Source organism: Nelumbo nucifera, chromosome 1, assembly GCF_055504915.1.
Source record: "Nelumbo nucifera cultivar China Antique chromosome 1, China Antique-T2T, whole genome shotgun sequence".
Classification (NCBI taxonomy): Eukaryota; Viridiplantae; Streptophyta; class Magnoliopsida; order Proteales; family Nelumbonaceae; genus Nelumbo; species Nelumbo nucifera.
In genome coordinates this window covers 162499507-162525769 of record NC_142649.1, presented here as the reverse complement: position 1 = coordinate 162525769, position 26263 = coordinate 162499507, and the positions used below count along the sequence as shown (strand labels likewise).

The window sequence follows — 26263 nt, the reverse complement described above, 5'->3', positions numbered from 1 at the left end:
CAGTCAGTAATCTGGGCATAACTCTCAATTCCGGACTCCGAATTGGACAATTCAAGAGGCATCAGAAAGATGAAAGAAAGGCCCACAACTTTTTCTGTTTTGGGTTTTGATAGATTCGGTCCGCATCGAATAAGAAACCGGGCCCGAAGTCGGAGCAAGTTCGTAGCCAGGCCCATTTCACAATTGAAGCCCAACTCGCAGAAGAACCTTGAAGCAGCCCAAGTTATCAAGCATCCTAACTCGAATTCAAGAGCCTAAAGTCCCAATTTCGAATGTAACCTTCAGAAAGAGTCTTATTAGATTTAAATTCTTGAATGTAATCCTATAAAGATAAGAATATTGGATTAGATCACTAGATAAGAGATAGAATAGGATTAAGTTCAAAACAGATTAGGACTTTCTAATTTGAGGTTAATCTCCTAGAAGGAGTTGGAGAGAGCCCCTCCTCCTAAAGTTATATAAAGGGGTGGGGGGGGGCGGACCAGCTCTAGCATCACTCAATCTAAGATCCAAGAGATCATCAAGCAACTCTAGCTATCAAGAGAGCAGTTCGGCCATTGAGAAGCAGAGCATGGAGAATTCGAAGATCATGAGCAGCTAAGCTTTTCGTTTCTGGTTCAAAGGGAGAGGTTCAATTGTGCATATTTCCATTGGATGTTAATGTTAATTAGTCTGACAAACTGAATTAATGTTGATTTTCCTACTGCTATCCATAGTTCGGTGATCCGTAATTGTCACGAATAATGGTACAAGTAGCAATTAGGTTAATATCTTTTTGGGTCAATTGTTCGTGACAGCCTTTGACCAATGTATTGACATGTTTTAATCTAAAGGGAATCAATGGAACAGAATTCGATAATTGCAGCTATCTCAATTATTGTTATTTTGGTTTAACTATTTTCACAAAGCTTAATGCTATTTAGTGATAAGTGTTGATCGAATGTTGGGTTTGGTAAGCTGATTTAGGAAAACACAAGGTTTATTATGGCTATCCTAATAAATCTAAGGTTAAATGCCTGAATTGCAAGACCACCGAAGTCTACCTATGATCGATGGCCAATTGGCTAAACCGAACCCTTGAACCAAAATTTGGTAAGACTGATTACTTATTGTTAGTTGAATTTGCTATTGCTTTCTTATTCTTTTAATTTCAGTTATTTAATTTTTCCACCCAGTGATAATATTCATTCGACTGAGAGATTACTGTTAGCTCCCTGTGGGATTCGACCTAGTACCACTTTTACTACAAATATTTGGTTGTGGGACTAGTACTAATTTTGAGGGCTTCAACAACCCGTCATGCACTGTGCTCTAATTTCTGCTGTCGTAGACTGTAATCAGTTCAGACTTCTGCTGTGCTCTAATCTCTGCTGTCGCAGCCTGTAATCTCTGCCATGACCAGTTCTAGGACTGCCGAGATCAGTCCTCCCACCTAGATCTGTTCCATACAGATTTCTCTTAGTCGAATGGCTACAATCTGCTGTATTGAGTCTATTAGGGCATCAGCTTCTGGGACTAACTCCCCTTGGGCCCTACAACCAAGGGAAACCCTAGATGTAGGTCCTACTGTGTTCTACGACCAACCCTAGGGTTTCTTTGCAGCAACCAAGATAGAAAAGAGGAAGAAAGAGAGTTGGATACCAGTAGAAGATGAAGCGGTGGTTGTAACCAGGTGCAAGATTAGAGCTCTGATACCATGTTTGCTGGAATGAAGCTGTCGAAGGAGAAGAGAAGAAGAAGAAGAAGAAGAAGAGTTGAGAATGGCGGCTAATAACCTCTCAGCCGGCCCTACTCTATTATTAATAAGTGTATTACATAATATTATACAAATAGACTAGAATGCCCCTGATTAGTGATGGGATACCTAGACAAATAAAAAAAAACACTAAATAAGATTAGGCCCAATAACTAAGGCCCAATAATAGAAGACTAAAGACCCAACAGAGATAAATAAACATATTAAGACAGCCGAACCAACAACTTCCATAGCCATTTACCTAATAATGCTATATTTTTCTTCCTTAGATTGCCTAATCCCAATCCCCCCTGCTCCTTCCTCCTACACACTATTTCCCACCTAACCACATGATCCTTCCTCCCTTCCCTTGATTCCTATAAGAAATCCCTCATGACTTTCTACTTTCTCTACCTTCAAAATTACCTTATGTGGCATTCTAAAGACAGATAGAAGGTAAGTTGGCAAGTCCACAAGAGTAGCTCTAATTAAAGTGATCTGACCTCCAAGGGAAATGTAGTTTCTCTTCCAAACTACTAGCTTCTTTGTGCATTTTTCTACGATCGAATTCCAAAATCTTCCTTCTCTTGGATTATCTCCTAGAGGCATACCCAAATACTTCAAGGGCTAGCTAGATATAAGGCAACCTAAGGACTCTGCTACCTCACTCAATTCCTCCATCTCCAAATTTACCCCCACTACACAACTCTTTTCAAAATTGACCTTCATCTTTGACACACATTCAAACAACTTTATTACTCCTTTCAAGTTTCCAGCCTTTGAAGGATCTCCAGACTCACAAAAAATGATTGTGTCATCCGCAAATTGCAAGTGTGACACCACAATACCCTCTCTTCCTACCCTCAATCCTCTAAACATATCAAACCCATCAACTCTCAAAATGAGCCTACTAAATACATCGGCTACCAAGGCGAAAAGGAAAGGAGAAAGAGGATCCCCTTGTCTCAACCCTCTAGAGGCTAGAAAGAAGTCTCTAACCACTCCATTAACTAAAACTGAAAAATGACAAGTTTTTAAACAGGCCTCAATCCAGCCACACCATTTCTCTCCAAACCCAAAATTCCTCAGGGCTTCCAACAGAAAAGACCAATCGACCATGTCATACGCTTTCTCCAAGTCCAGCTTACATACAAAACCTTTCTTCCCCCTTCTCTTGAAGTCCTCCACACATTCATTTGCTATCAAGATTTGATCTATGATCTGTTTACCTTGAATAAAGGCCCCTTGTGATTTTATTAAAGTTGGCAAGGCTGATTTTAACCTTAACGACAACACTTTGGCCAAAATTTTATAAATGCTAGTCACTAGACTGATGGGTCTAAAGTCTTTCAGTTGAACAACCTCTCCCTTTTTAGGGATCAAAGTCAGGAAGGTGGAGTTGATCCCTGGACTTATAAAGTGAGACTCCGCAAACTTCTCAAATACTACCAACAGATATAACTTGATGATATCCCGACAATCCTAAAAGAACGCCATAGTGAAACCGTCAGGTCCAGGAGCTTTAGATCTGTCCATTAAAAACATGACCCCCTTTATTTCTTCCAATTCAAACTCCTTTTCCAACTGATTTGCCACCTCTGAGTCCAATCTAGGCCACTCTAACCCATCCACTCTAAGCCTCACATCCCCCTGTCTTTTGTAAACTGCCTTGAAATGATTCATGAAAACATTAGCAATCTCCTCTTGATCATCCACTATTTCACCATTAATCTCTAACTTTTCCACGAAGTTTTTTCTCCTCGTTCCATTAGCGATTGCATGGAAAAATTTAGTATTACCATCCCCTTCCTTAATCCATTGATGCCTTGATTTTTGTCTCCAACACCTCTTCCCTTAGCACTATCTCTTCCAATTCCTTCTTCAGATTCCCATCTTAAGGTCATTTCTTCTTCTGAGAGAGAGTTGTGTCATTTTTCATCCAAAAGTTCAATCTGGGAAATAACACTTAATTTCTTCTCCTCCACTCTCCCAAAATGCTCCCTATTCCACTCTTTAATTTTACATTTTAGCCTTTGAATTTTCTTGTGAAATTTGACACCCCTCCCAAGGGTACCCACCACTTCTTCACTCCACCACTCTTTGACCTTTTGGGTAAAGTCTGGATGTGTTAACCACATATATTCAAATCTGAAAGGTTTAGGCCCACTTAGGAAATTCCTAGTTCCAATGCTTATCGGCCAATGGTCTGAAGTGACCCTTGGCAAGGCCCTAGCTGATAGACCTAAACAATGCTCTCCCCAATCTGAACTAAAGATGAACCTATCCAGCTTAGAGCATCTCGGGTTAGATTGTAGGTTAGATCAAGTGAAAACAACTTGTTGGAGGGGGATTTCTAACAAACCACACTCATTAATAAACTCATTGAATTTCCTCATGCTAATTGTGATCGCTTGATTGGGGTTATTGGTCTCATTTGTAAACCTAATCACGTTAAAATCCCCGCCTAAACACCACGGACCCTTCCACAAACCCCTTATATCATAGAGCTCTTCCCACATCACCCAAGTAAACTCTTCTCCCACACCCTTAAATTTCAAAGAAACTGTAAACCGACCTATTAGCTCTTCCATTGGCTCCACTACCTCTTTCCTCCACAAAGTCACTAAACCTCCTGAAGCCCCGCAGGACGGCAGAAAAGACCACCCTACTCCTCTATAACACCACACACTTCTTACCCATTTCCTATCCCAAACTGCCACTTTTGTTTCTTGAAGCAAGACTATATCCGGGTTTTCCTTTCTAATCAAATCCTTTATTACCCTCCTTTTCCTAGCAATACCCAACCCTCTGACATTCCAGCTCAGTATCTTCATTGGATTACTTAAATTTCCACCCTAGACACCACCATCCCTTACTTGGTTCATTTCCTTCTTTCCCCCCTTGTACTGAATTCTAAGTCTGCTGCCACGTCTGATTTTAATATTTCTACCTCCGAAAGCTTCCTCTTTCTTGGACGATCTTTTTCCTTCTTTCCCTTCTTTTTGGAATACACTATGACACTCACTACTTTCAATTTCAGGACCATCTCTTCAGCCACTTGATTCATCGGTCGCTTCCCCATTCCCTCACCCTCATTCCTTTCCTTCCCTTTTCTCTGGCTAGCCTCCTGTAGATTCAAGTCTTCTTCAATGTATCCAACTTCCGCATCCCTCCTAGTCAGCTCCTCGAAGGAATCACAGATTAAATCCCAAATTTTATCACCTTGTGCTTTCCAATCAGCTTCCATACTCCCTCCATTAAACCCTTCTTCCTTATCTCTAACCGGAACTTGCTGGATTGTGGCAGACAATGGAAGGGTCTGGATGACATCTGTTGCACTCAAAGAAGGCCCATTAGTATTCTTAAAATCAAAGACTAACATACCTGGAGAGGATGGTTTTGTTGAAGGACTTCCAAAGAAAGTATTTGTCTTGGGACTAAACCTACAAGAACCGGTTTCTGGAGGTTCGGTGTTAGATTGAAGTTGAATGGGCGGCTGAACTTGAGAAATCGATGCCCCCTTACTGGTTATACCCCTACTTTGCTTAGAAGAACAGTTAGAAACAAACCGCAACACCTTGCACCTGTTGAGACCTCGAGATAGCTTTTGGATCCCCCGGGCAGTGTCCAATACCTAGGCTGGTTGGCATCTCTTCTTTGGCCGAACACTCCCAATACTTGAAGTTTCAAATTCGTCAAACTCAGAATCTTCCTCACTGAGTTCCAGAAAATCGTCCTCCTTTGCTACACCCTCTGTTAAACCGGATCTCTTGTTTCTTGGATTACATCTTTCTAGAGAGCCTAGCTCCGGCGCTGACACAGGTCTCCACTGCAACGAGCTGAAACTCCCAGGACCTCCCCTCCCTGCGTCCCTTCGAATTGGGGAAGATGATGGACCAAAGTTAGAGTTTATCATCTGTCCCTTTAGTTGGCCCACGTGACCACTTAAGTGGTCACATGACTTAATTTTAAGTGGGCTGGCTGGGCTAGACCCAAACACTCCTTTAAGGACCTATTGACAATCAGCCTTTGAAATGACTCGACCCACCCCACCTACCCTTTTTAGGCCCATTAGAACAAATTTCCCTGTGGCTAAGATAAGTTCCCTCTCTACTTGTGCCCACGTGTCCCTCTACTCTTACCACCTTACCCCCCTTGCTTTTTTAAAGAATGTTTCAGTCCGTTCTCTCCACCTTGACTAGAACCACTCTTATTTGGTGAAACCTGTCGAATAGCCTTCTCCCTACTCCCTCTTTCTGTCAGAACATGAGCATAAGACCTATAGCTCACCACCTTTTCCTCTTCTCCTAATGGCTCTTTCCCCTTGGTTGTTGGTAACCTTCCTTTTGAGTTATCCTTTCCCAAGAATACCATTTTAGTTAAGTGTTAGCCAGATTTGAATACACCAATCCCTCACTTCCACATAGCCTTTCTTCTTCAACCTTCTCATCCTCCTTCCTTCTCCCCTCACTCCACAAGGCAACTTCAATGGTTGTAACCAGCCAGGCTACATATAACACTCCATCAACCATCAGCTTTATTGAACAAGGGATATCTTCCAGATGCACATTACTCGAGCAAATTGCAGCTGAATGGAGGTCTTCCACAAAGGAACCTTCCAATCTTGCCTTACACAGAGCAGCTATAGAATCAAACACCTCTGAGGTCCAAAGATGAAACGGCAGACCCAATGTCCGAACTATTACTTTGTCCCTTGCATGCAGATCCTTAGAGTTTGAATGAGGGGTCCATTTTGTGATAGATACAGAAGCTGAGTGCAATTTACAACACAAAGCATATAGTTGTAACTTCTCTCCAACTACCTCAAGCAAGGCCTTACAAGACTCAAAGGGGGTTAAGATGATAGTACAGTTCAAGTTTAACTTTAATAATTCTTCTCCAACTGTCCTCCAGTTTTTCGGAGGTACTATAGAAGTTACTGTAAACTTTTTCTCCCACTCATTCTTGAGCTCATTGCATACTATTCTACAATCTTTTGCTGCTTTACCCAGAATTTGTACACTTCCAACCTCTTTTTGGAACTCTTGTTTCCTAGCTCCACCAACTCCATTCACTACCTGTAATTGTTCTTCCTTCTCAGAGCTGCTACCTTCTCCAAATCCTTCTCGGGAAAAGAAGTCCTTCAAAACAGTTGACACTTCTTTCCATCCAATCCCCAACTTTCCTTCAGGGAAACAAACCATTTGTTTTTTTCCTTCCCCAAAAAATTCCAACAAAGCCACAAACCTTCCTCTAAAGTTCTTCCTCCTCTCTGCTACAAATCTCCTACCATTAACCTCATTTGATTCTTTGCACTCTAACTTTCCACTCACCTGAACTTTCTCCAAGAATGTCCGAAACCAAACTACAGCTTCTTTTCTGACCAGTAATACCATAGCCTTGTTTAGTTCTCTGATTTTCAGAGATTTCTTCCCTTTCACCCTAAAGCTTTCAAAAGGAAACTGCTTAGGCTCAACCTTCAAGGTCCTTCTCCAACTTGTTGCCATGTAAAATCTCCTTCCTCCTTCAATCCTCCCCTAGCCATCTCTCTATTATTCTTATTCCCAACCGTTATATAAAGCTAAGAAACTAAGGTCAATAACAAATTAGTAAATGACGATTTACTGATTTATTATGCATTTTGATGTTTTTACAAGGTTATCCGATATTTTCTTTTCTTATTTTTAATTCTGATTTATTATAAATTCTAATATATTTATTTCACACTAGTAAATAGAAATACATTTATTCTGATTTTTTAAATATTAAAGTTATAATACATTATGTTTTATTATAAATTTAATAAATTGATTCTCCTTTTTGTAGTATTAACTATTAAGATTATGATAAATTCTGATTTCTTATAAAACTTAATGAATTTATTATGATTTTTAATACTAAATTTATAATAAATTATGATTTAGTATAAAATTTAATAAATTTATTCTCATTTTTTATATTAAATTTAGAATATGATTTATGATAAGATTTCATAAACATTTTCTGATTTTAATAAATATTTTAAAAATGCTAACTAGTTAATATTTTATTACTTGAAAAATATTTTATGTTTTATATTATAAAGTAATTAATTTATTCTTTTGTTTTTATTTTTTGTTAATTCTTTTTTATAAATATTTTATTTGAAATATTAAATAGAAATTATTAATGGAATAATTTATATTAATATAATATACTATTATATTATATTATTAATGTACATTAGTCGACTGTAGAGAAGATGGGCCGAATGGCCCATAGACTGTTTATCCTTTCTTATTTTTTATGTTCTTTACTGTAATGGGCCTTATTCTGGGCCTATTCTTTCTATGTCATGTTCTTTTAATTTCTTGCCCAACTAAGGGCCTCTTTGTAAATTATTAAAGTTTAACTTAATAAAATAGTGTTAGGGGGTAAGAGGAGAGATTAAGGTTCGAAACTCTCTTCCTCTGAACCCTTATTGCCGCCATCTTCTTCTTCATCTTCTCTTCCTTAGAATAAGGATTTCTGTTGTTTTCTTTTGATTTCTGCATTTGTTCTAAACAGTCCTCTATTCTCAAGGACTGTTTTTCTTCTTGGTATCAGAGCAGGCCTAAACTTGGCTTGGGCTCTCATGTAGGTGTTGTCCATCCGACTACATGAGAGTTGTTCTAGGGCTGGAAGCTTCAGCTTGAGTCTCCTGGTTCTTTGAGGTCATTAGAGATTGAAGAAAGTGCCCAAGATTCAAATCTCTTGGAGAGTTGCCTGGTGACCAGGAAGAATTGGAGAAAACAGGTTGGTTCCTGATTTAGAGCTTAAATTAGAGATTGAGAGTGGTGCCCAATAATTTCTGGGTTGTTTTCTTTATATTTTTTTGGACTGTTAAAGTATCCAAAATTTCTCTGAAATCAGTACTGCTATTCGGCTGTTCTTTTAGACTGCTTTAGCCCAGAAATTTTTGGGTTGTTTTCATATTGTTTGGAGTTTCAAGTGGCTGAAATATCTCTGGAATCAATACTGCTGGTTGGCCTTTTCTTTTAGACTGTTTAGGGCACTTGTACGGACTATTTTCTGGGCTGTATTAATCTTTTGACAGTGTGGTCTCCTCTACTGCCCACCTTGTGTTTGTGAAAAAGTCTCTGAAGTTTTTTGCTTCCTTTGGATGCTGATTGGACAGTACCTGGATTTTCTGTTTAGAAAAGGAGTTAGTTGAAAAACAATCCTCTTGATGTATGGAACTACTTGAGATTAGATGCAAACCAGAAAATAAACAAACAAGAGAGGAAGAAGAGAGAGAGAGTTGGCGGCAATGAGGGTTAGAGAGTAAGAGGTTCGAACCTGACCTCCCTCTAACACTCTAAACATTTTATTAAGTTAATCTTTGAAATATTACAGAGAGGCCCTTGAGTGGGCAAGAAAATACAAAAAACAGAACATTACAGAGTATGGGCCCAGAATAAGGCCCATTACAGAGGGAAACATAACATAACATGAAATGACAGTCTATGGGCCATTCGGCCCATCTCCTCTACACTCCCCCTCAAGCTGAGCATAGATGTTAATCATGCCCAACTTGCTAGTGTCATGTTGAAGCCTTGCCTTGGAAATGCCCTTGGTGAAGAAATCTGCCAATTGTCCTTCAGAAGTAATGAATGGAAGACACACTTCACTGGAGGATACTCTTTCTCGAATAAAGTGTCTATCAACCTCAATATGTTTGGTTCTATCATGTTGTACCGGGTTGTGAGCAATGTTGATGGCAGCCTGATTATCACAGTACAACATCATGGGTTTGTCATGATCAATCCCAAGTTCTTCCATTAAGGACCTTAGCCACAACAATTCCGAGACTCCATGTGCCATGGCTCTATACTCTGCTTCTGCGGAGGATCGGGCCACAACCGACTGCTTCTTACTCCTCCAAGAGACAACATTACCAGCCACCAGACTGCAATACCCTGAAGTAGATCTTCTATCATCAATATTTCCAGCCCAATCAGCATCAGTATAGGCTTCAAGTTTCAGATGACCATGCTTGGTAAATAGAATTCCTTTTCCTGGAGAGCCTTTCAGATAGCACAAAATCCGTTCTGCTACAGTCATATGGGTATCTCTAGGAGCATGCATGAACTGGCTAATGCAACTAACAGCATACGCAATATCTGGCCTAGTCATGCATAGGTACAAAAGCTTCCCAAGAAGTCTCTGAAAGACCCCTTTGTCTTTCAACAAAGTTCCATCCGAAGCTGAAAGTTTGTGATTCATATCAATGGGAGTTGCAGCAGGTCTTGCACCCATTTTTACAGTTTCAGACAACAAATCAATGACATATTTCCTCTGGGAAATAAGAATCCCATCCTTGGATCTAGCAACTTCTATGCCAAGAAAGTATCTCAACTCCCCCAGATCCTTAATCTCAAATTCTGTACGGAGGAGAGACTTAAGGGCCAGAATGCTTGAGGCATCATCACTAGTCACTATAATGTCATCAACATACAAAATGAGATACACTGCTAGAGATCCACTTTTCTTCACAAAAAGAGTATGATCTGATTGTGTCTGAACATAGCTGAATTTAACAAGTGCAACTCTAAATTTCTCAAACTAGGCTCTAAGAGATTGTTTGAGGCCATAAAGTGATTTCTTCAATTTACATACCTTTCCTTGTATATCTTTCCCATACATTCTTGGAGGAAGACACATGCAGACCTCCTCATGTAAGTCACCATTCAGAAATGCATTCTTTACATCTAACTGATAGAGAGGTCAATCAAAGTGAGCTGCCAGAGATAAAAGAACCCTCACAGATGTCATCTTGGCAACAGGGGCAAAAGTCTCCAGGTAGTCAATCCCATATGTCTGTGTGTAGCCTTTTGCAACAAGTCGGGCCTTGTACCTCTTAATAGTCCTATCAGCCCTGTATTTAATGGTAAAAACCCACTTGCACCCAACTGGATCCTTCCCTTCAGGCAAATCCACCACCTCCCAAGTACCATTTTCATGTAGAGCATCCATTTCAGTCTTCATGGCATCTCTCAATTCTGGAATCCTAAGAGCTTCTGATACAGACCTAGGAATGGGGTTAGAAGCAACTGAAGAGAAGTAGGCAAAGTATGAAGGAGAAAGTAGGTCATAAAAAAGGTGTTTGGAAATGCAGTGTGCAGTGCACTTCCGCTTTCCTTTCCTAACAACAATGGGGACATCAAGATCTGGAAAGGATGATTCCAAAGGGGCTGAAGCAGTACCTGTTATCTCATATGTGATTGGGAATGTATGAGCTTCATCTGTTGTAAGGGAAACTACTTGCTCATTCCTGGATCTCTACCTTTGATACACTTTGGGATTATGGGTAGGACGAGGAGGTAAAGAAATAGGGGCACTAGGACAAGAGGAATGAAGTGGTTGATCCTCCTTTGATTCATTTGGTGAGGATACAGGCTTATCAAGAGACTCAACTGGGACAGGAAGAGGAAGAGCAAAAACTTGTGATAGACTCTCCCCTTGTTGACAATGTCCTTCCTAAGAGGAACCATAAAAAGGAGAAAGTTCATCAAAGGTAACATCCATAGAGACATGTCGGGTGCCAGTCTTTGGATCAAAACAACAATAACCCTTTTGTGTGGGGGAGTAACCAAGGAAGATGCATTTGTGGGCTTTTGGTTCAAACTTATGTCTCTGCACACTTGGAATGTGAACATAACAGGTACAACCAAACACACGAAGAAGAATTGGGAAGAGATCCTTGTCTGGATGAAGAAGATTGAAGGGGGATTTAAACCCTAAAACCATGGATGGCATACGATTTATGAGATAGGTAGCAGTAAGTACAGCATCACCCCAAAATCTTGTGGGAACATGTGAGGCAAACAAAAGGCTCCTTGCAAATTCAACAATATGTCTATTTTTCCTCTCAGCAACTCCATTTTGTTCAGGGGTTCTAACACAGGAGCTTTGGTGAATAACCCCCATGTCAGAGAGATACAAGGATAAACTTTTCTCAAAATACTCTTTTGCATTGTCAGATCTGAAAACCTTAATTCTGGTATCAAATTGAGTTAAAACAAGCTCATGAAATTGCCTCACAAGTCTTAGGACTTCATCCCGGGATTTCATTAAGTATATCCAGGTGAATCTAGAAAAGTCATCAATAAACAGGATAAAATATCTGTAACCCCCCATAGAGGATAAGTGGTAAGGCCCCCACTCACAATTGAGACTGGACACACTGACTCCCTTAAACAGTTTGGGAAGTAAATGACTTAAAGCAGAAAAAGGTAAATGACCCAACCAACAATGACTCAACATAATTTGACTGACAAACTCTGAAGAAGTAGAACCAAAAGCAACATTCTTGGGATGATCAAAGCATTGGCCAGGGGTGTCGAGCAAGTATATTCCATTCGCTTCATGGCCACTCCCAATCACCTTTTGAGACCTCAGGTCCTGAAACACACAGTGAGAAGGGAAAAAGGTTAGACAACAATTCAATGACTTGGTCAAGCTACTTACAGATAATAAGTTGGTATTTACTTTAGGTACATGAAGAGTCGAAAATAAGAGTAAGGAGTCTGTAGGCTTGATAGTTCTCTTGTCAGAAATGGAGGCAAGAGAACCATCAGGTAAGGTGATTTTGTCACGACTAGGAAGCAAATCATATGAAACAAACAAAGTGGAAATGTTGGTCATGTGATCAAAAGCACCCGAGTCTATGATCCAAGGGGTCTTGGGATTACCTGAGGTGGATGCATGGTTAGCAGAAGCCCTTATACCTGAGTGAGCAAATGTGGTGGTGGTTGGACTTCCAGAAGGGTTGGATGATGAAGTTACGCCTTCAAGCTGGCTGGTCATCTTTCCAAACTTCTCATATTCAGCTTTCATGGCTGCCAACTGTTTCACTGGTAGACTTAACCTCTGTATTTGTACTTGTGGCTTCATGTGCACTTCCTGTCTTTCTACTATCATTCTTCTTCTGGAATCGGATAGGGACAAGACTGGGATGCAATTTCCAGCACTTGTCTTTGGTGTGTTTTGGCTTTTTGCAATATTCACACACCACCTCCTTCTTTCCTGTCCCACTGGGAGCTCCTATAACCCCTTTGGGTTTAATTCTCATATTTGCAAAATGATCATTGATACTGACTCCTTGAACCTGCACTTGCCTCCTACTTCTTCACTGCTGACCAAAGCATATGCTTGAGACAATGAAACATCTTCCTTGGACAAAATGTTTTGTTTTGTGATGTCATATTCAGAATTCAGCCCTGTCAAGAATTCAAAGACCCTATTCCTTTCAATCAATTTCCTGTATGTTTCAGCATCCTTAGGTGTATCCCATGTCACAGCCTCTATCAAATCAATCTCTTGCCATAGAGATTTCAGGGTTGAGAAGTATGCTGCAAGTGACTTCTGTCCCTACCTTAGATTCTTCACATCACTTCTCAGTTTATAGACTCTGGCAACATTCAACTTCTGGGAGTAAGTTTCTGCAACACTATCCCAGATTTCTTTAGCCGAGTTCATCCACAAATAATGCTGACTAATCTGTGGCTGCATTGAGTTCACAAGCCACCCAATCACTGTGTAGTTTTCTTGCACCCATCTCTCATAAGATGGATCATCCTCTGGAGGAGCTTTCTTGCTCCCAGAAATAAAACCCCATTTTCCTTTGCTACAAATATGGATTTTCACTAATTGAAACTAAGCCAAGTAGTTGGTCCCATCAAGTTTAACTGTAGTTACAACCAACATAGAATCGGCTGGAGTTCCCAAAGTCTGTCCATATTCAGTAGCATTCTTGTTTTCAAGGTTTGAGAAATCCATCATGTAAAGGCTCCAATTAGGATTTTAATAAGCTTTCCAAAGTACTGGGGGTCTTGATGACCTTAGTTTGAGCTTTGAGAAATCCATCATGTAAAGGCTCCAATTAGGATTTTAATAAGCTTTCCAAAGTACTGGGGGTCTTGATGACCTTACTTTGAGCTGAATAGGCAACAACAACCAGCTCACAGAATCAGTTCAATCTTGATAACTGTGACAGTCCAACTCGGTGGTAGCTCTTTCTATACTGTTTCAGCCTTTAAAGGACAACCAGCAAACCCCCAATCACAAGGTATTTCAGGTCCCCAACAACCATTGTCCCAAAAAGAAAAAGGCCACAGTCCTTAAGAGACTTTTTGTCAAACACTCAGTGTGCAGTAGTTAACAACCTATTGTTAACTAGAAGAAACCACTTCAAAGTGTTCTGTATAGGTCCAAGAAGAGGCTGGGATGAAGATGAGACTAGTACCACTTAGTTTAAATCAGTTCTAGCAGCTTAGTAGTCCAATAACAGCCAAACAGCTCTTCCAAAATAACCCAGAAATTTCTGAGTTGAATCAGTCCAGCAACAGTAGGGCAGAATGGAGGAGGGGTTTGAATGCTTTAACAGTCTTCCCAAACAACAAAATAACCCAGCAAAGAGCTGAGACAAAACTTACAGTAAGAGAATCTCTTATTTGAACTTCAAATCAGGCCGAACACCTTGCTCTTTGAGATAACTTCGAAATCCTTTTCTCTGATTTCAAATCAGGCCGAACACCTTGCTCTCTGATTCTTCTTGGTCACCGAACCCTTCTCCAAGTGTGTAGAGACTTGGGCACCCTCCAATGACCTCCAAGAACCAGGCGAATGACTGTAAACTCTCAGCCCTAAAACCTCCTCATGTAGTTGGCTGAACTAGAACCACATGAGGGACACGCCAAGCAATGGCCTGCTTTGATACCAAGTTGAAAAACAGTCCTCTTGATGTATGGAACTACTTGAGATTAGATGCAAACCAGAAAATAAACAAACAAGAGAGGAAGAAGAGAGAGAGAGCTGGCGGCAATGAGGGTTAGAGAGTAAGAGGTTCGAACCTGACCTCCCTCTAACACTAAACATTTTATTAAGAAGTTAATCTTTGAAATATTACAAAGAGGCCCTTGAGTGGGCAAGAAAATACAAAAAACTGAACATTACAAAGTATGAGCCCAGAATAAGGCCCATTACAGAGGGAAACATAACATAACATGAAATGATAGTCTATGGGCCATTCAACCCATCTCCTCTACAGAGTTTTTCTGATTTTCTTTCTTGAAGATCGAACCAGGTTGGTTGGTGTACCGTGTAGTCTACAAGGTGCAGCTTCTGTTTCTGTTTCTCACAGCTTTTGGGTGTGACTCAGATTTGTGGTTCTGCTGCATTGAGGTAGTCTTAACACAGTCCTTGTTCCATCTTCATTCGGTGTCCTTTTTGGAGTTGGTTGAAATCTTTTTGAAGTGATTAAAGAGATGAACTCCTCAGAGATTGAAAACAAGAATGTTGCTGAATCCAAGTAGGTTCCGGGAGCCTCTGTTGACTCTTTACTGACTGTTACCACAGTTAAGCTGGATGGAACTAATTATCTGGCATGGTCACAATCAGTAAGGATTCATATCTGTAGTTGAGGAAAGTGGGGTTTTATCTCCGGGAGCAAGAAGGCTCCCTCAGAAGATGATCCATCTTATGAGAAGTGGATGCAAGAAAATTATGCTATTATTGGGTGGCTTGTGAACTCAATGTAGCCATAGATTAGCCAGCAATATTTGTGGATGAATTCAACAAAGGAAATATGGGATAGTGTTGCTGAAACCTATTCCCAAAAATTAAATGTGGCTAGAGTTTACAAGTTGAGAAGTGATGTGTAGAATTTAAGACAGGGGGAGAAACCTTTAGCTGTATACTTCTCAACACTGAAGTTTTTGTGGCAAGAAATAGATTTGATAGAAGCTGTAACCTGGGACACCACTAATGATGCAGAGACCTACAGAAAACTGGTTGAGAGAAACATGGTGCTTGAGTTCTTAACCGGACTAAACCCAGAGTATGATATTACAAAACAGAATATTTTATCCAATGATAGTGTCTCACTGTCACAAGCATATGCCTTGGTAAGTAGTGAAGAGAGCAGAAGGATTGTCCAGGTTCAAGGGGATGGTCTAAATGATCACTTTGCTAATATGGGAGTGAAACCCAAAGGGGTTGCAGGGACTCCTAGTGGCTCAGGGAAGAAAGAGGTTGTCTGTGAGTACTGTAAAAGGCCAAAACACACTAAAGACAAGTGCTGGAAATTACATCCTGAGCTTCTACCTCTTCGGTTTCAGAAGAAGCATGATAATAAAAGGGGAGGGAGTGCTAATGCGGCTGCTGATCTAGATAGTGACAAGTATCATACTGAAGAGATGACAGCTTGTGCGCAGTTAGCAGCCATGAAAGCAGATATGAGAAGTTTGGGAGGATGATCAGTCACCTAGAGGGTGTGACTTCTTCCAACCCTTCAGAAATTTGAGCCTCTTCTACATTTGCTCATTCAGGTATATGGGCTTCTGCCAATCATGCAACCATTTCAGGTAATCTTAAGGTCCCTTGGATTATTGATTCAGGGGCTTCTGATCATATGACCAACCTTTCTACCTTGTTTGTTTCATATGATTTACTTCCTGGTCGTGACAAAATCACCCTAGCCGATGGTTCTCTTGCCTCTATCTCTGGCAAAGGAACCATCAAGGCTACAGATTCCTTGTTCTTACCTTCTGCTCTTCATGTACCTAGACTAAATACAAACTTGTTATCTGCAAATAGTCTAACTAAGTCATTAAATTGTTGTGTAACCTTCTTCCCTTCCTACTATGTTTTTCAGGATCTGGAGTCTCGGAAGGTGATTGGGAGTGGCCATGAGGCAAATGGAATATACCTGCTTGATACTCCGGGATAGTGCCCTAAACAACCTGGAAAAGCTGCTTTTGGGTCTATATCTACAGAGTCTATCAGTCGAGTTATGTTATGTCATTTTTGTTTGGGTCATCTTTCTTTTTCTGCTCATTTATTCCCTGAACTGTTTAAGGGAATTAGTTTGTCCAGTCTTCATTGTGAGTCTTGTGAGCTGTCAAAGCATTGTAGAAACAGTTATCCCTTGAGTAATAAAAGATCTTCTCCTTTTAATGTTGTGCACTCTGATGTGTGGGGGCCTTACCACTTACCCTCTATGGGTGGCTACAAATATTTTATCTTATTCATTGATGACTTTTCTCGGTTTACTTGGATATTCCTGATGAAATCCCGTGATGAAGTTCCCAGACTTGTGAGGCAATTCCATGAATTTGTCCTAACCCAGTTTGATACCAGGATTAAAATTTTCAGATCTGACAATGCAAAAGAATATTTTGAGAAGAACTTGTCCTGCTATTTCTCTGACTTGGGGGTTATTCATCAAAGCTCTTGTGTTAGGACCCCAGAACAGAATGGAGTTGCTGAAAAAAAAATAGACATATTGTTGAAGTTGCAAGAAGTATCTTGTTTGCCTCACATGTTCCTACAAAGTTTTGGGGTGATGTTGTTCTCACTGCTACCTATCTTATAAACCGTATGCCATCCAGGGTTTTGGGGTTTAAGTCTCCTTTCAGCCTCCTTCATCCAGACAATGAGCTTTTTCCTATTCCTCTTCGTGTCTTTGGCTGCACTTGTTATGTACATATTCCTAGTGTCCAAAGACATAAATTTGAACCAAAAGCCCACAAGTGTATCTTCCTTGGTTATTCCCCCACACTGAAGGGTTACTATTGCTTTGATCCAAAGACCGGTACTCGATATGTCACAATGGATGCCACCTTTGATGAGCTTTCTTCCTTTTATGGTTCCTCTATGGAAGGACATTGTCCAAAGGGGGAGGATTTGTCACAAGTCTTTGCTCTTCCTCTTCCTATCCCAGTTGAGTCTTTTACTGAGTCTCTTTCTTCTTCAAATGAATCAAGGGAGGATCAATCATTCCACTCTCCCTGTCCCAGTGTTCCTCCCCCTTTACCTCCTCGTTCTCTCTTTAATCCCAGGATGTATCAAAGGCAAAGATCTAAAAATGAGCAGGTTGTTTCCCCTACAACACATGAGCCTCATGCACTTCTAGTTACAGATGAGACTGAAAGAATGGTAGGATCCATCTAATGGACGCCAAAAGGTTGCGGAATGGGAGGGCGAATTTCAAAAAAAATTTCCTACCTTCTTCTAACTGGGAATCATATTCCCTAAATTTAGAATACTTTATTCAAGGATCCTACTTGAACCATAATCGAACCAGATCTGAACCAAAAAGCAAAAGGGAGGAATATACCAGATCCGGAGAAGCAGTATCTCCCAAAGTTGGTGTTCACGCCCAAAGAATACACCAAGATCTGTTTCTGCTGAAGATGACACAGCTGTGGATGGAACAGAACCAGCAGGGTGCGTCCTACACACTGGATCCTTTGCAAGAATCCTCTGGAAACTCTGAACACTGAGTCTTTTTCAGTCTTTCCTACAAGATTGATGTCAAGAACTGATTTCTTGACTTCCTGTTGCTGTAAAGATCTAATCTTGCAAGAGGGAATGGCGGCGGCTGGAGGAGAACTCTAGGGACGAAGAGGGCTGAACTGTTTCTCTTCTCTCTGGAGTCTGTGTGTGATCAAATCTCAATTCGCAGGAGGTATCCCTTGCACACCAAAACCTGGTTCGAAATCTGATATATTTCTCTTAGGTTTCTCCTCCTTTCTTCTTGATTAAGAAACCTCCTAATTAGGAGTTATCCCAATCCAAATCAATATTTGGATAGGGGATAATCTTAATCCTATCTACAAATTAAGTTAGCTTACTCCTGATCTTATCAGGAGGTTACCAGATTCAAATCTAATTTGAATTTGGTCTCCTAGAGTGGATAAGGTTAAAAGCTCAATCCTTTTACTAACATTAATCTCAGATTCGCCCCATAAATGGGTGATCATATCAGCCCAGTTCGAAATGGGCCTTTGGCCCATTAAGTGTTCAGTGTTTAACTAGTTTCCAATCTGCTGCCCAGTTGGGCTTCTTTGTATGGCGTGGGACCCAAGCATTGATCTACACACCAGCCACATGGGTTCGGCCCAGCCTTTATTACAAGGCCTAGCCGAATTCATTGAAAAACTCAGTAAACCCTTGTGCCCATCATATGGACCCTATGGGCCCAACACTTACATTAAGTGGTCCCTAGGCCAAGCCATCTTATAAAAACCCAGGGACTGTGGGCAGGTGCAAGATTAGCCCATCAGGTATTATCCTAAATGATCTTACACTTAACCTCTCAGCCCTTAATGATCAAGCACTGCCCGACAAGAGAGGACCTCTCCCTCGGCTGCAAGGAACAGTGCCGCACTCTCCACTCACATGGATCCCGGGAATTAAAACCATTTGCAAACATTTTGAAACCGTACATATATATATAAATATATTAATTTTGCAAAACAAAATTCCAACGATTGAAATCAACTGCCAGCAGTTTGGTTTCCATCAGAGAGAGTGCATTCCCGATCATTACCTTTGTCCGACAAAGGGGCTGATCCTGTCACTATGATCACCCACTCAGATGAATTCTTAGACTGTCCCAACATACCCAGGTTTTGATCCCCATCTAAGGATCTCACTGATTGGCATATCAAAGACAGCCCGATCCAACACCTAGTGAAGTGTCATAATCGAGTCTAGGGGTCAGGTCTAATTTTCCAGTTTTTCCCATCTATCTCCAAGGTCCAGGGCAATACTGGAAATCTGGTCCGGTTCAAGGATTCGAGTAATCTCATACTGCATGTGCCTTGGGTCTTACCCTGGTGGCCGAGACAGGCCATCCCAACACTTGGTGGCACACCAGTATCAGCCTTGGCAGGATAAATCTCCCCAGACTTATCCAATGGCTGTGAACATTTAAAACTAACACGAGTCTCTATAAGTGTCCAGTTTTAGGGTCTTACACAGAATTAAACCAAACAACATGAATCAAACATGCACTTTATTTATTTCCACTAAATAACAAAAGTACATCAAATCGGATTGAAGTTAAGGGCATACAAAACTGTCTAACAGAGACAAGAAGTACTGTTTCAGCCCCTTTGGAGCCATCCTTCCCTGACCTTGATATTCCCATTGCTATTAGGAAAGAAAAAAAGAAGTGTACTGCACATTGCATTTCCAAACACCTTTCTTATAGTTTTCTTTCTCCTTCATATTTTGCCTACCTTTCTTCTGTTACCTCTAACCCTATTCCCAGGTCTGTGTCAGAAGCTCTTAATATTCCAGAATGGAGGGATGCTATGGGATCCGAAATTGATGCCCTGCACAAGAATGACACTTGGGAAGTGATTGATTTTCCTGAAAGGAAGGATCCAGTTGGCTGTAAGTGGGTCTTTACTATCAAATATCGTGCTGATGGCACCATTGAGAGATACAAGGCTAGGCTGGTTGCAAAAGGTTATACACAGACATATGGGATTGATTATCTGGAGACCTTCGCACCTGTTGCCAAGATGACCTCTATGAGCGTTCTTCTATCTTTGGCTGCTCACTCTGATTGACCACTTTATCAATTAGATGTAAAGAATGCATTTCTGAATGGAGAATTACATGAGGAGGTTTATATGTCTCTTCCTCCAGGGATGTATGAAACAGATATGAAAGGAAAGGTATGCAAGCTAAAGAGATCTCTTTATGGACTAAAATAGTCCCCTAGAGCATGGTTTGAGAGGTTTAGGGCTGCCCTTGTTAACTTTAGCTATGTACAAACACAATCTAATCATACTCTCTTTGTGAAGAGGAGAGGGCTCCTGGTAGTTTACCTGATTGTGTATCTTGATGATATTGTTGTGACTGGTAATGATGTTTCAGGAATTAATGATCTCAAATCTTTCCTCCATGCAAAGTTTGAGATCAAAGATCTGGGGGAATTGAGATACTTCCTTGGCATAGAAGTTGCTAGATCCAAGGATGGGATTCTTATCTCCCAGAGGAAGTATGTTATTGATTTGCTCTCTGAAACAGGGAAGATGGGTGCTAGACCAATTGCTACTCCTATTGATACGAGTCATAAATTCTCTGCTTCAGATGGAACATTGTTAGAAGACAAAGGAGTCTTCCAGAGACTTCTTGGAAAACTTTTGTATCTATGCATGACTCGGCCAGACATTGCATATGCTGTCAGTTGCATCAGCCAATTCATGCATTCTCCCTGGGATACTCATATGACAGCAGCAGAGCGAATCCTGTGTTATTTGAAGGGCTCCCCAGGAAAGGGAATTCTGTTTGCCAAGCATGGCCATATGAAACTTGAAGCCTATATTGATGCTGACTGGGCTGGAAACATTGATGACAGAAGATCTACTTCTGGGTACTGCAGCTTGGTGGCTGGTAATATTGTTTCTTGGAGAAGCAAGAAACAATCTGTTGTTGCTCGATCTTCAGCAGAAGTAGAATACAGAGCCATGGCACATGGAGTTTCTGAACTATTGTGGTTAAAATCATTGATGGAGGTGAAGGGATGGGATATCCATCTCATGGACGCCCAAATCTTGCAGAATGGATAGGGCGAATTTCAAAAATTTCTCCCATCTTTGCAGGGAATCGAATTCCCTATTTCATAAAACATATTTTCAATGACCAATCTTGAATCAAGAACCAAATCAGATCTGAACCAAAAGAAGTAGGAGGGAGGATATACCTGATACAGAGAATCAATATCTCCCAATGGAGGTGTTCACGCCCAAGGAAGGATCCAAAATCTGCTCCCACTAAAGATGGCGCAGTGAAGGATGGAGCAGAATCAGCAACGTTCTTCCAAAAGAACTTGACCCTTCGCAAGAATCAACTGGATGGCTTGTGGGTACAGCTCCAACCAATCTTTTCCCAAAAGATTGGAATCAAGATCAAATCTTGATTTCTCCTAAGAACTGGAGATCGAACTAAAGGGAATGGCAATGACAGGAAGGAGGCGGCAGGAGAGAATTCGCAGTATGCAGGAAATCTCTCTTTCTGTGATTTCTTTACTCTGAAGAGAGTTGAACCTCAATCACACACAAACTATATTCGCCCCTTTCTTCTTTCATAATCTTAAAGGGATCAGCTCCTAATCAGATTAGGAGTTGCTAATCCAAATCATATTTGGGTTAGAAGTCCTTTTAAGTGATAAGGGATAATCCTTATCTTATCTGCAGATCAGATCAGCCATCTCCTAATCTAATTAGGAGGTTTCCAGATCTAAATCACATTTAGATCTTGGACTCTCTAAGTGGATAGGGTCTAAGCCCAATCCCATCAGCTGATCCACTTCAGAATTCGCCTCCCTTTAATTGACTGATCAAATCAGCCCAGTTCGAAATGGGCTTAAAGCCCATTTAAGGTTATGTACTCAATTAGCCTTCCAAACTGCTGCCCAGTTGGGCTTCCTTATATGGCGTGGGACCCAAACATTGATCTACACATCAGCCACATGGGTTCAGCCCAGCCTTTGTTACAAAGCCTAGCCGAATACACTGTTATGGACAGTGCACCCCCTGAATCCCATCGTATGGGCTCTATGGGCCCAACACTTACCCTAAGTGGTCCCTGGGCCAAGCCACCTTGTAACACCCAGGGACTGTGGGCAGATGCAAGATTAGCCCATCAGGTATTATCCTCAATGGTCTTACACTTAACCTCTCAGCCCATAATGATCATACACTACCCGATAAGAGAGGACCTCTCCCTCGGCTGCAAGGAACAGTGTTGCACTCTCTACTTATATGGATCCCGGGAATTAAAACCTTTTGCAAACATTTTAGAAACCAAAATATATACTTTTATATCTCATATAAAATATACTTTGCAAAAAACAAATCTCAACGGTTGAAATCGGCTGCTGGCAGTCTTGGTTTCCATTAGAGAGAGTGCATCCCCGATCATTACTTTTGTCCGACAAAGGGGCTGATCCTTTCACTATGATCACCCAGATGAATTTTCGGATTGTCCCAACATACCCAGGTTTTGACCCTTGCTAAGGATCTCACTGATTGGTACATCAAAGACAACCCAATCCGACATCTAGTGTAGTATCATAATCGAGTCTAGGGGTTAGGTGTAACTTTCCAGTTTTGCCCATCTATCTCCAAGGTCCAGGGCAATACTAGAAATCTGGTCCGGTTCAAAGGTTCTATTAATCCTACACTGTATGTGCCTAAGGTCTCACCCTGGCAGCTGAGACAGGCCACCCCAACCAACTTGGTGGCACTACAGTGTCAGCCTTGTCAGGATAGGTCTCCCCAGACCGATCCACTGGCTGTGAACATTCTAAACTAACACGAGTCTCATTAAATGTCCAGTTTAAGGGTATTACACAGAAACATACCAAGGGAACATGAATCAAATATGTACTTTTATTCATTTACAATAAATTCATAAAGTACATCATTCTTGATTGAAGCTAAGGGCATACAAAACTGTCTAACAGGAGGAACTGGGGATTGAGCATGACAAGCCAATGATGTTATACTGTGATAATCAGGCCGCCACCAACATTGCTCACAACCCAGTACAACATGACAGAGCTAAGCATATTGAAGTTGATAGACACTTCATTCGAGAAAGAGTGGCTTCGGGTGAAGTATGTCTTCCTTTCATCACCTTTGAAGGACAATTAGCAGATTTTCTCACCAAGGGCATTCCTAAGGCGAAACTTCAGCATGATACTGGCAAGCTTGGCATGATTGACATCTATGCTCAGCTTGAGAGGGAGTGTAGAGAAGATGGGCCGAATGGCCCATAGACTGTTTATCCTTTCTTATTTTTTATGTTCTTTACTGTAATGGGCCTTATTTTGGGCCTATTCTTTCTATGTTATGTTCTTTTAATTTCTTGCCCAACTGAGGGCCTCTTTGTAAATTATTAAAGTTTAACTTAATAAAATAGTGTTAGGGGGTAAGAAGAGAGATTAAGGTTCGAAACTCTCTTCCTCTGAGCCCTTATTGCCGCTATCTTCTTCTTCATCTTCTCTTCCTTAGAAGAAGGATTTCTGTTGTTTTCTTTTGATTTCTGCATCTGTTCTAAACAATCCTCTATTCTCAAGGACTGTTTTTCTTCTTCGACATAATAGGAAAAACTAGAAAAAACTGTCTTTTTTTTGGTTATTTGGACCGATTTGGTCGACATTTCCGAAATATAGGAAAGACCGAAATAATGTAATTTTTATATTACCATCTATTTTCATGTCGGTGAACCTCGATATCGACATATGTCAGGCGACATTAGCGAAATTTTGCGACATTTGAAACCATGTTCATTTCCGACCCTATCCTTCCTGAGTGATTTCATATATGGCAGAACCATCCAGATTCTTTCAGTGTTCGAGACAATGGCAAAGAATCTAATAAGAGAGGGCATAAGAGGAGGTGACCATAGACCCCTTGTATGGCATAAGGAGTAGTCATTGCCTTTTATTATAATCTTCTAAGTCAAATTGATCTGCCCTAGGTGGTACATCCAACTCTCTTAGTTTTTATTAATAAAACCAGAAGTTCCAATCTCTTTTCCCACCTACCCTAGTATCTATTATCAATTATTAATTAACATAGAGCGAATCTTGTATACATAAGTTCTGAAATTATATTTACAAAAGAAATCAAGACAATATCCCAACAGGTATACCCTAACGTATTCTAAGAGGGGAAATTGATTGCCATATTAACTCTTATCAAAAAATATTGACTCTTTAACTACTTTATGTTTTGTTCTTTTTTTCCTCTCCCAATTGTTTGACAGCATGGAACTTTCTTGCACATTGTAACTGAAGTGATTGCTTCTCTGTTAATTTATTTAGGAGCTGGCCATCATCGTAGCAAGAGGAAGAGACAATTCTATTTGCTGTTATCCAGTTGTTGAAACTATTCACAGGTAAGGTGTTTTCTTCTTCTTCTTGGTGCTACACATTGGGGGTACCCCATCCCCTATACCCGTAACCCCCCTCCCAACCCTGATGACAGCAGGATTTCATCCCAAATCTCTGCTACAACTAGCCAGAGAACTTACCAACTGAACCACCATCAGTTGGTTATTCACAAGTAAGGTGTTGTATTCACCTTTCAGAGTATGAAGGAACTATTTATCTGATAGCTAGAAACCTTAATGCCATGAATAGCTGTTAGTGTTAAAGACTTAATGTTCTTTTTCTTTTCCATATTTGAAGTTTTCAAGTCCTATTGCATTCATTTTTTTTGGTTTCTTTTGTGCTTTTGCAGGGATAATATTTGTCACATAGTTAAGGCACCTGCTAACATCCCATGGAAGATCAGGAACCTTGCTACTGAAGTTGCACAGAAAGCTGTTGGTTCATTAGAAGGTGCTGGTGTCTTTGCAGTTGAGTTGTTTTTGACAAGTGATGTCAGGTTGTTTTCTACTCATAGCATGCTTACTTTATGGCTCTATTAACTACTTTTAGCTGTTCCATTGATTCTTTTCTTATTTTCAAAGTATATCATGTAATATACTAATATTCTATTGAAGATATTCAATAAGTTAATAGGCATTTGTTTACTTAACATGTTCTAATGGATGGTATTTGTTTACTTAACAGATTTTGCTAAATGAAGTAGCTCCTAGACCTCACAATAGTGGGCATCACACAATCGAATCTTGTATCACTTCACAATTTGAGCAGCATTTGCGTGCAATTGTTGGTCTTCCACTTGGCGATCCATCAATGAAAATGCCAGCTGCTATTATGTACAACCTATTGGGTGAAGAAGAGGTCAAAATCTATTCTGACTTTCTAGAAACCAGGTCATGGCATTGGCTCATAGATAACTTCTGGAGAGCATGTTTTTTCCTCTGTTTTGATGAGTGACAAGAGAATGACCACCCCGTACTAAGTATGGGGACACTGGGCCAGTATTCTGACAAATTTTGTTTGACACCCGTTATTTATGTTGTAAATTTAGGTTATTTTTTGTTAGTTTTTTTTTATATAGATTTGTTATTTAATTTATGAGATTAAATCAGGTCTTGTTTCTAAACTATTGCCCATTTTATGGATCCTGCATTATTTGAAATAAGTTTTTTTATTTGCTTTTTAGTGGAGGTAATTACCATTTGAAGCTCTTTCATGTCTGAAAAAGAATGCTTGTATTTGAGAGTGGAGATAACCACTATACAATGCCACTTGTCTGAAGGCGAAGCCGTTGGTTTGAGGGATTTGTTTTAGTATATATGATAGATGTTGAGATGGGCAGCAAGTCAAGTTGCCCGATATGAAGAATTTCTACTACATTGAGTTTGGGTTAGGGTTTGGGCCCATTGAAGTTTAACAAATTCCCAATCCAACCTAACCCAAGTTGCACCCCTAGTTGAAATCATAAATTATTCTCCATGTCCATGATGGATATTATTTCAAATATTTTTTTGGAGCATGATCTTTGTTGAATACAACCTAAATTTGCTATGGTACCAATGATGCTAGTTTGCATATTGGGTCATTATTGGTGCAAATGATGTTAATGCATTCTTCATACTCTTACCATTGTAGACTTATCAAAGAACCACTGATCAAATGTTGCAATTTCATTTGAAGGGGTTTTACTTAGCTCATCAACTCATTGGAAGGGCATTAACTATTCCTGGGGCTACTGTTCATTGGTATGACAAGCCAGGTTGGGTTGTATTGAAATTTAACTCACAATTAGCATATGCCAATTCTTCTTT

General features: G+C 40.3%; 1 pseudogene across 1 annotated transcript in view; it reads left to right on the top strand.

Annotated features, from left to right (window-relative positions):
• LOC104610105 (phosphoribosylaminoimidazole carboxylase, chloroplastic-like) overlaps window positions 1-26263 on the top strand; it is a 55431-nt pseudogene that overhangs the window by 23298 nt on the left and 5870 nt on the right. Inside the window, exons 6-9 of the transcript XR_016080530.1 lie at window positions 24387-24460; window positions 24805-24946; window positions 25140-25313; window positions 26133-26211. The product of XR_016080530.1 is annotated as a phosphoribosylaminoimidazole carboxylase, chloroplastic-like (transcript). The remainder of the gene's footprint in view (window positions 1-24386; window positions 24461-24804; window positions 24947-25139; window positions 25314-26132; window positions 26212-26263) is intronic.